Source organism: Octodon degus, unplaced genomic scaffold (assembly GCF_000260255.1).
Source record: "Octodon degus isolate 3935 unplaced genomic scaffold, OctDeg1.0 scaffold00079, whole genome shotgun sequence".
Lineage (NCBI taxonomy): Eukaryota > Metazoa > Chordata > Mammalia > Rodentia > Octodontidae > Octodon > Octodon degus.
The window spans coordinates 9,577,745-9,588,908 of NW_004524655.1; the positions used below are offsets into that span (position 1 = coordinate 9,577,745).

The 11,164-nt window shown below is 42.4% G+C and overlaps 1 protein-coding gene across 2 annotated transcripts in view; it reads left to right on the forward strand.

The window, feature by feature from the left end:
• Positions 1 to 629: 629 nt before the first annotated feature.
• The window catches only part of Cabin1 (calcineurin binding protein 1), a 170,508-nt gene continuing 159,973 nt past the window's right edge, over positions 630 to 11,164 (forward strand). For both annotated transcript variants that reach the window (XM_023720922.1, XM_023720923.1), the window contains exon 1: positions 630 to 1,028. The gene's annotated coding sequence lies outside the window, so the exon portion shown is untranslated. The remainder of the gene's footprint in view (positions 1,029 to 11,164) is intronic.

Below are 11,164 nucleotides of genomic sequence, written 5' to 3' on the forward strand. Positions count from 1 at the left end.
TGTTCCCTGCTCTCTTGGGACATCAGGCTTTTGTCTCAAATCTGTATCTCTACATTTGATATTAAGAATTGTGCTGCTAAATAAAAATATGAAAAAAAAAAAAAAAAAAAGAAGCCCTTAAGTCTGGCGTCTTGTTTTTCAAGGCGAATTCTAGACCCCTCTCCCCATTCATTTATGGGGTCTTATTGTCTCAACCGTTTGTGCCTGTTTGGCCTCGACCCTTTTTGGGTGGAGGGTGACTGAATGAACCAGAAAAGCTCTTCTGCACTTAGTTCCGTCTAAGTGTTCCCCAGATTTCTACTCCTTTCAGAACACTTGTTCACAGCATAACGAGAACACACAGTCCCTCAGTCAGCGACTGTTAGGACCAGCAGCCGCGAACTACTGGAAGTCACACCGCGAGCTTCCACCTGGAGCGCTAGAGCGTTGAGATCCTTAGCAACACTCTGGAGCTATGGAACTCCACGTTCAGCCGTCTGCGCGCGCCCCGCCCGCCTCAGGCGCGCCCCCTGCAGGATCGAGTGGGCCAAACGGCGAGCGGGAGGACCGTACGACCGCGCTGATTGGCTGGCAGAGCCGGCAACCGAACCAATGGGAACGCGCTTTGTTGTCAGGCGTGCGGCCGGCTGGTGCGGAGGTCTGGGCGCAGGTGCGGTTGCCTTGGAGACACCGGCAGAGTTCCTGGACTGCGCCTTTGGGGGCTGCTCGCGGTTGGGGGCGCGGCTCGTGTGAGCCCGAGCTTGGGCCACAGCAAGCCGAATCACGTGAGGACGCTGGCGTGTTCCTCTGCCTCCCGAGCGCCAGTGTGGGAAACCGAGGCCAGAAAGCCAGTGGGACTAGGCGGGGCCTGTGAGTGCCCCGCGGGCCTCCTCGCGGCCCTGAGGTCCCTAAGGAGCGCACCACCGGGGAGTGGGTCCCTGGGGTCGCGGCGGGACCACGCTCTCCGCTGGGCGCGGGCGGAGTGCAGAGCCTGGCGGTAACTCTTTCCCTTGCGTCCTTTCACTCACCTTCACCTGCAGCCCCACGAGGTGAGTGCTGTCCCGATAAGTGCCATTTACGATGGGTGGTAACTGGAGGCTCAGGGAAGGCGGGAAGGACCTCTTAAAGTCATGCGGTGGATCAGCTCGATGCCAAGCGGGAGTCTTTTTTTTTTTTTTTTTTTTGTATCGGGGATTGAACTCAGAACCTTGCTCTTGCCAGGCAGGCACTTGAGCTGCTGAGCCATCCGCCTGGCCCTCAACTGAGAATCTTGACTGTGCTGCAGCCCTTCTTCCCAGAAGGATGTCGTGGTTAGACAGACAGACCCAGCTGACTTTAACAGGCGATTGCAGAGGTGGCTTTGGGGGCCACTTTCCTCTTCAGGGCCTGGCTTATTATAGGTCATAATTTCAGATTCCATATATCGGAGGTTTCTTCTGCGTGATTTATTACTGTAGTTAGACTATCTTTAGAATGGTCTTCAGGGGCCGGCAAGCTTTTTGTAGATCTATTATTATGTGCATTGTGAGTATAAATCTGGCTGCTTAACTCTGGTATTGCAGCGTGGATATAAAAGGGTAGTTATATTCAGCTAATATGGATATTGAAATTTGAATTTTGGATTAACTGCATGATCTTTTCATGTACCACCATTTTTTTTTTTTTTTTTTTTTTTCTCATTAAAAGCAACCGGGCTGGTTAGTTGGAGAATCGATGTCTAGTTTACAGCTTCAGTAGCAGAGAAAACTAAGACCTAGATGTAAGCATCTATACTAAATCAGCCGCACAGCCATGTTTTGCGAGAACTGAGCTTAGGGTTTGTGGACTGGTGGGCCAGGAAACCCCACCGCTTTTTTCTTGCTGTGGTCAATCAGGGGCATGCATCCGCCCAAAGTGTTGTTCTTTATCATGTATTTTTTTTTTAATTTTATTTATTTATTTGTGTGTGTGTGTGTGTGTGTGTGTGTGTGTGGCCAGCTCAGCCCACCAGGGTGGTGCTGGGTGATGGAACTACAGTCCCTGTGCTTTGCTAAGCTTGTTCTAAGTAGGTGCTTTAGACCACTGAGCTATCTCACCAGCCCCTATCATGCATTCTTACTGCGAAGATACTATCCTTGTAAAGTTTGGGAACTTACAAGTTTAAAGTCATGAATGTGTTATTCTGAGAAAAATGCAACTGCTGGATTGGGAGTCAACAAATGTAAGTTGAGCACCTGTAACCTGAAGATCCCAAGGATTCCTTGATTAGATACTCTTAGGCATCACCCCAGAGGGAGAAAGCACATTGTAAAACTTTAACAATCGCTAAACATACTGTGTATGTGTATAAGGCCATCTGCTGGAGTGTATGTAAAATATACAGTGTATAGTGTATATAAAATTCTGAACAAATTTTTGGCCCCATTGCAAAGGTAGGTCACATTCCAAAATCCAAAGGAGAGGGCTGGCCAAATAGCTCAGCGGATTAAAGCTCCTGCAAGCAGGCACAGGGCCCTGGAGTTCAATTCCTGGGCCTGCTGTGTCCGCCATGCCTGCCCCCGGGGCGCACTGAGAGGGCAATTGAGACTGGGTGTGGTGGCACCCATCTGTAATCTCAGATCTTGGGAGGATGAAAACAGGAGAATCACTATGAGTCCGATCTATGCAGTGAAACCCTGAGTTTGTAAAGAGGATGTCATGTCTGCATCTTGTACAACAAATAACCACTAGGAAGACAGTATGCAATGTGTTAATTATTGAAACTGTCGTACTAATTTGATTTGAAACTGTCTCATTGCTATTTGTTTCTCAATGAAATTATGGAAAAACAAAACAGGGTGGTAGGAAGCACAGCTAGAACAGGGAACAAGGTCTGGAGCCTAGCAATTTCAGAGATGACTTTTGAGGTCTGAACGGTCCTACAGATAACCCACTATGACTGCTGGACTGTATTAGAGTATTTTGCTGAATTCACGCACCTACATTATTTAAATGGCAATGCAATACCCATCTCTGACAAAACTAAATGAAAAAGGGGGATATAAATGAAGGACCATTTTGTAGCTGTATATACAAAATGGTTAGGTTTGATATATAGCTACTTTCTCTTAATTCGATGAGAAGTAAGATTTATACTAATAGTGTTTGGACAGAGTATCATGTCTGCATCTTGTAGTATGAATAACTACTAGAAGACAATAATATGCAATGTATTAGTTATTGTAACTGTCCTATTATCCTGTTTTGAAATTGTCTCATTACTGTTTCACAATAAAATTAATGGGGAAAAAAAAAGAAATCCTGAACACCCTATAGACTCTTCCCTAAAATACAAAAAAATAAATAAATAAAAAAATAAAGTAAAATAAAATAAAATCCAGAGGAAATCTGAATTGCAAAACATTTCTGGTGTAGGCATTTCTTACTTTCTTTTTTCTTTCTTTTTTTTTTTTCCTGTATTTAGAATAGGGTCTACAGGGTGTTCAGGGTCTCTACATAGATTGGGCTTGTAGTGATTCTCCTGTTTACAGCCTCCCATTGCCATTTAAATATCGTTGGTGCGTGAATTCAGCGAAATACTCCAATATAGTCCAGCAGTCATAGTGGGTTATCTGTAGGACCGTTCAGACCTCAAAAGTCATCTCTGAAATTGCTAGGCTCCAGACCTTGTTCCCTGTTCTAACTGTGCTTCCTACCACCCTTTGTTTTGTTTTTCCATAATTTTATTGAGAAAGTGCTGGGATTACAGGCGTGTGCCTCCGTGCCCTGTCTCAATCGCCATCTCAGTTCACACCCGGGGGCGGGGCAGGCACCTGCAGGGCACACTGGGGATCGAACCAGCCACTGCACTATGCCTAAGCAGGTGCTTTAGTCTGCTGAGCTGTCAGGCTAGCCCTGGTCCAGACATTTCTGATAGTTTCCTCAACTGGTACTGTACGTTTTCATTTTTATCCTACAGCTTTTTAAAAGCTTCTTTTGAAGTTCATGGTCATCCTTGACTTTCTTTTTTTTTTTTAATTTTATTTGTGTGTGTGGCCAGCTCAGCCCACCAGGGGGCGGGGCTGGCTGGCATGTGGTGCTGGGGGATTGAACTGTGGTCCCTGTGCTTTGCTAAGCTTGTTCCAAGTGGGTGCTTTAGACCACAGAGCCATCTCACCAGCCCCTTGACTTTCTTATATGCAGGATGATAAATGTGTAATCTTGGACAGTTATTTCTTTTTTAAGAAATGTTTTAAAATTTTAAATGAATTTTAGGTTTAGAGAAAAGTTGCAGCACTAACACAGAGTTTCTTTTTTATTCTTTATCCTGCTTCTCTTGATATTTATATTTTACATAACCATAGTACAGTTACCTGAAACAAGAAACATAACATACTTCTGACATGGTTTGACTTTCACTGGATTTTTCTGAGAGGCTTCTGTCTTCATTCCAGTGTCCTGACCAATGTCCTATATTACATTTAGCTGTTTCTCCTTGGTCTGTTGCAGTCCCCAACAGTTCCTCAGTCTCTTATTGTTTTCCCTGGCCTTGACGCTTTTCAAGACTACTCATGAGTTATTTTAAGTGGGAAGAGGTGCTGGGGATTGAGCTCATCAGTCCTTCTGTGGAACATTCCACAATTTAGCTTTGTCCAGTGTTTTCTTACGATTGGAGGGAACATAGACATTTTTGTTCAAGATATCACAAATGATACCTTTGTGTCCTCAATACATCTTGTGAAGTCCAAGATGTTAATATAGCTTATTATGTGTGATGTTTACTTTGATCAGTTTACTTTGATCACTTGGTGTAGTAGGTGTCTGTCGGATTTAGGCACTAAAATGTTATTATTTTTGCCTTTCTAGTTAATAAATATTTTGGGGGATATCTTTTTTTAGATTTTATTTATTTATTTATTTATTTATTTATTTATGTATCTTAGGGAAGGGTCTACAGGGTGTTCAGGGTCTCACTACTAGATCGGACTTGTAGTGATCCATCTGTTTACAGCCTCCAAAGAGCTGGGATTACAGACAGGCGTGCACCACCACGCCCGGTCTCACCTTTTTTAAAATTTTAATGAGAATACAAAATTTTAAAAAACCCTAGAAATGATAGAGAATTTGAAAATAAGATGATAGGAAATCAGCAATGGTTGTTATATTGCATATTGTTATCTCAAAGTAGTTGTTTAAATTACCAGATATAAGTGTGTGAAATTGGTCAAAAAATTGAGCATTAGCTGCTCCTCTAAATAAACCAATAAAGGCCAGGATATATAGCTCAGTGGCATAAGCGCCTGCCTGGCATACACAAGGTCCTGAGTTCGAGCCCTAGCCCCATAAAAAATAAAATAAAATAAATAAACCAATGAAATTAGTAGTACAATTATTTTGCTATCTTTTGTATGTGTATGCATATGTATGTATATATTATATATGTATGTATTGTACATATAATATATATATGTATATACACACAAAAGTATATGTATACTTTTATCCCCTTTTTCTTTTCTCCTTTCCCTCAGTTGTTTTTTTCCTTTTGATCCATTTCCTTTCACAATATCTATTGTATCTTTCGGATTTATTTACTCGTTCAATGCGATGTTTGCACATAGGGGTTTGATACATTTACTTTGGGGTATCGCCTCCAGTTGCATCTGAGGGATATGTCTCTTTTTTTTGAGAGGTATCTCTTGAGAGTAGCATCCATCTTTGGATATTTGGGTGTTTGTCTCAATGTAATTCTCTTGTAATTTGTTTTTTCTTTTTTTCTTTTTTTTTATGTATTTTAGTCCAGGGTCTACAGTGTCTCATTACACAGATCAGACTTGTAGTAGTGAACCTCCTGTTTTTAGCCTCCCAAGTGCTGGGATTACAGGTGTGTAATCCTACCACACCCAGTCTCAATTGCTGTCTCATCATGCCCTGGGGGTGGGGCTGGCTCAGCAGGGCCAGGATTGAACTCCCCACCCCTGTACAGGCACTTTAATCCACTGAGCTCTTTGGCTGGCCCTGTAATTTCTTAATCTCAACCCTGGGGTCACATCTCTTTGTCTTTAGCCTTATAGTATCTCAAGGTACTTTTCCACCCCAGTTACTTAGGTTGGTTCTTTTTTTTCTCATGTTCTTAAATACATTAATGTTTGTATTCCATTTTGTGTTCCCCCTAAAATCCCAGTTGATTTTAATTGTTAATTTTTGGAGTCTGAACCATGACTGTGGCTCTAAGAGTCAGGATGATACACAGAGGTTTTCTTAAACAAGTGTCACCTTCCTCATTCCTGCCATCTGTCCCCAGTCTCCTCTTTTTTGCCCCCTTTCCACTTACTTTATGTAGCTCCCTTTTATTAGTATCTGCATTATTTACCCTGAATTTCTTTTGTGTAAGTGCACGGGTAGTTGTATATATTTGTCTATATTCTCTTTTTTATATGAAGGTGGCATGCTCTGTGTTTGTACTTTTAACTTAGTAGTACCTTGAAAATCACCCCATATCTGTTCATGGAAGTTTCTCTTGTTCATTTTAAAAAACAGCTTCATTGGAATATGATTTACATACTTTACAGTTTATCCACTAAAAGTGTGTAGTTCAGTGGTTTTTTAGTGTATGGAGTTGTGCAAACATTGCCACAGTCAATTTTAGAACATTTCTGTCACCCCACCAAACAGTCACTTCCCATTTCCTTTTCTCCTAGTCCTGGGTAACCGCTAATCTATGCTCTGTCTATAGGGATTTGTCTGTTTTAGACATTCATATACGTGGGATCATGTTGTGGCATTTTGTGGTTGGCTTTAACTTAGCACAGTATTTTCATTCTCCGTCCATGTTGTCAGTAGTTTAATACTTTTTAATTACTGAAAAATATTCCATTGTATGAATATGCTCTTCTATATTTTACTTATCCATTAGTTTGTGGGCTTTTGGGTTTTCCACATTTTGGTGACTGTGAATGCTGCTATTATGAACATGCCCTTAGTAACTTTTCCATGGAGTATTTAGTTATTTTATTTTTTTATGTATTTAGTACAGGAGCTACAGGGTCTCACTACACAGATTGGATTTGTAGCGATCCTCCTGTGTTCAGCCTCCCAAGCGCTGGGATTACAGGCTCGTAACACCACGCCCAGTCACAGTTGAAGTCTCATCATGCCCTGGCGGCAGGGCCAGCACAGCATGGGTGATCAACCCTGGTCCCTGAGCCTGCCTAAGTAGGTGCTTTAGTCTGCTGAGCTATTTGGCTGGCCCACACAGCATATTCCTTTATTGTGTGGATATTCCATAGTTTATTAATACACTCTTCTACCTGTGACCATTTGTTTGTGGTATCTTGCAGTGCCAAGCGATGCTGTGCCCTGAGTAATCCTGTGCACGTGTAGTATTGTAGTGGTGGAGATAACATTTTCAGAATAGATTCCAGTAAGTGTACTTGCGGGCTGAAATCTAAGCACAAATATAATTTTCTCAAGTATTGTCAAAGTCCCCTCCAGATTGGCTGTCTCAGTTTGGGTTTGTGTGAGAATAGTGCCTGTTTCTCCACAACTGTATCAACCAAATGTACCATTGTGATTCCTAAGAAATGGGGGACACTGCATTGTCATATGCATTTCTGTAATTATAACTTAGTTCGAAAATTTTTTCATAGGTTTGAGAGACCACTATGTCTTCTTTTGTGAACTGAGTGTCCATATCTTTTCTCCATTTTTCTATATTCTCTTCCTTAGCTCTTCTTTTTGAAATTAGGGTAAAAATACATATATAGTTTACCATTTTAACCATTTTAAAGTTTATTGTTATGTGTCAATAAGTAGTCCCACATTGTTATGCATCATCACCATTTAAATCCAGAACTTTTTTTTTAACCCTTTCAGATTGAGTCTCTGTTTACCTGCCCCCCAGTCCCTGGCAAGCACCATTCTTTCTGTTTCTTTATTTTTTATATTTTTTATCCTAATCTTTTTAATTATTTGGTATAGGGTCTTGCTACATAGCTCAGACTTGTGGTGATCCTCCTGTCTCAGCCTCCCCAGCACTGGGATATCAGGCATGTGCTACCATGCCCGGTTTAGGTGGCCAGCACAGCATGTGGTACTGGGGATTGAACCCAGGTTCTTGCACTTGCTAGGCAGGCGCTTAGGACCGCAGAGCTATCTCCTCAGCCTCCTTTCTGTTTTTATGAATTCGAGTACTTTAGTTACCTCTTACAGGTAGAATCATATAGCGTTTGCCATTTTGTTACTGTCTTACTTCACTTAGCACAGTGCCTTCAAAATTATATGTGGTAGTATGTGTTAAAATTACCTTCCTTCTTAGACTGAATGATATTCTGTGGTATACAAATACAGTATCACATTTTGCTTATCCATTGACTTTCTGGTAGATACCTGGCTGCTGCTTATTTTTGGCTGTTGTGAGTAATTCTTTGTCTCTCAGGTGTCCGCTCTGCCCCCGATACTGGGAAACGGAATCAGGTCCTTGCACTTGCCAAGCAGTCACTGTGCCACTGGGCTGTCTCCCCCGCCCCTCGCCTCTCAGTTTTTAAGAGCTGTTTGTGTCTTACAGGTATTAGTCCCTTGTCTGTGATACATGTTGCAAATGAAGTAATATGCAGTGGTAAAAATTAATGAGGGGATGTTCAGTGTTACTCCTCATTACCAAAATGTGGAAAACCCTGAAAGTTCAGTTTGTTAATTCTTTTTTGATACTTCTGATATTTTGTCATGGAAAAGATTTTAAGTTTTTTTTTTTTTTTTTTTTGGGAAACAGTTGCTATGTAGTTCAGACTGGCCTCACTATGCAGCCCAAGCTGGCCTCAAAGTCACATTGATCCTTTTGCCTTTGCCTCCCAAGTGCTGGGATAACACAGCCAGCCAGATTTTAAGTTTTTAAGTAGTTAAATTAATCTTTTTTAAAAACTGCCCTTAGATTTTAAATCAGAGAGAGTATTTTCCTATGCTAAGAAAAAGCATGGGTTTTTCATCACTAAGACCTAATACCTGTCACCTGATCTTAAAAGAGTTTTTAATATATATTTAGTACGGGGTCTGCAGGGTCATAGATCGGACTTGTAGCCATTCTCCTGTTTTCGCCCTCCCAAGTACTGAAATCACAGGTGTGCATCACCGCGCCCAGTCTCAATTGACGGGGCTGGCATGGCACGTTAGTCTGCTGAGCTATCTGGCCGGCCCTTAAAAGAGTTTCTTTTTGGCTCATTTCAGTCCATGATTGGCTGGCCCCAGAGGAGACACTGAATGGTAGGAGGGTGTGGCAGGCTGGCTGCTCCTTCTGTGGTGGCCAGGAAGCAGCAGAGCTGGAAGCTGCCTGGAATGGAGATGCAGCCGCCATCCAAGTTCTAGTGACCTGCCTCAAGCCAGGCCCTAGCATACTGGACTTCTGCACCTCCGTGACCCAGGAGCCCGGCTTCTGAGTGTGTGAGAGATTTGGTCGTCATTTTTGATCTCACCTGCAATAATAGCAGTGTGAGCTTTTTTTTTTTTTTTTTTTTAATCCCTAATCCATTTGTGGTTATTCTTGTATATTCTTGCATATTCTTGTATTATTATATATTGAGGTATGGGTCTCATTTTTTTCTCAGTGCTTATCATTTGTTCCAGCACCACTTACTACAGTGTTCATATTGATCTCATCGATTTGAGATACTACCATTGCTGTAGTTTTAATTTCCATGTTGTCATAGGGTTTTTCTATTTTTTTTCTTTTTTTTTTTTGTATTTTAGAGAAGGGTCTACAGGGTGTTCAGGGTCTTACTGCTAGATCAGACTCAGAGTGATCCATCTATTACAGCCTCCCAAGAGCTGGGATTATAGGCATGTGCCACCATGCCCAGTCTCAATTGCCTCTCAGTGTGCCCTGGGAGCCGGGCTGGCATGGCAGGCCTGGGAATCAAACCCTGGCCCTTGTGCCTGCTTGCAGGAGCTTTAATCTGCTGAGCTATTTGGCTAGCCCTTGTTTTTCTGTTTCTATAACTAAATACCTGAAGCTGAATACTTTATGAAAAAGTACTTTATTTGGATCATGGTTTGGAAGCAGAAAGTCTAAGATTGGGTGACCCCATCTGTTTGGTTTGTTTTTAGGGCCCTCTGGTGGATGGCATCACAGTGGCGGAAGCTGTGCAGAAGAGGTCAGATGGGAAACAGGAGCCCCGAGAGACTGAAGGGCCAGCTGGCTTATTTATTTATTTGTTTGTTTGTTTATTTTTTTGTGGCTGGCTCAGCCCACCCTGGGGGCAGGGCTGGCACAGCGTATTTTGCTGGGAATCAAACCATAGTCCCTGTGCACTTGCATAACCTTGCCTAAGCAGGTGCTTTAGACCACTGAGCTATCTCGCCAACGCCCAGCTGACTTTTATAAAAGCCTGCTCTCAGGAACTGGCCAATGTCCTTCAGGAACTACAGTCTCTGTTCTGAGGGCAGCATCCCCAGTGACCTACTCACCTTACACTCTGCCCTGCCTTTAAAAGGTTCCAGCACTTTTCAACATCTGCATGCTGAGCTGTAATCTTCTAGTGCAACAGAAAATGCCCCCCGCCCCTGCCCCTAATACCTCTTTCTTAGTTGCCCAGGTGATCTGTTTCTTGGTTGCCCAGTTCTAGTTGCTTCTGTCTCTTAGAAATGGCTGGTTGCTGTGATGTACATTGTATAAGCCAATCCCCAGTGGCCAACCATTCTGCATCTGTACTTGTGTACTTCATGCTTTCTTATCCCATCTAAGCCCTAGACCACCAGAGATCAGGGCCTGATATTCTGGGGAAAATCCTGGTCAGTGCTTGTTGATGTAACTAAATCTGCCTCCAAATCCTGGGTGTTGGGCCGGGGAGATGGCTCAGTAGAATAAGGGCTTGCCTGACAAGTGCAAGGGCCTGAGTTCAATCCCTGGTTCCACCAAAAAAAAAGAAAGAAAAAAGAAAAACAAACAAAAAAACCCAAACCAAACAAAAACAAATCCTGGGTGTTGTTTCCATGTTTCTGCTTGCCATAGCACTAGCCTATGGCCTTTGGGGGGATGTAGTCAAACAGTTCAGACCCAGCGCATAGGTATTTAAATCTAATTCTGGACTTGTTCTCTTTATATATACATTATCACTTCTTGGACTTTTGGCTAAGATCAAGTTTAGTATCTTTATGTGCACGTGTACCACTGTCAGAACATTTTCACTATTAAGTCTTTCTTTAGTATGCTTTAATATCTTTTTTTTTTTTTTTT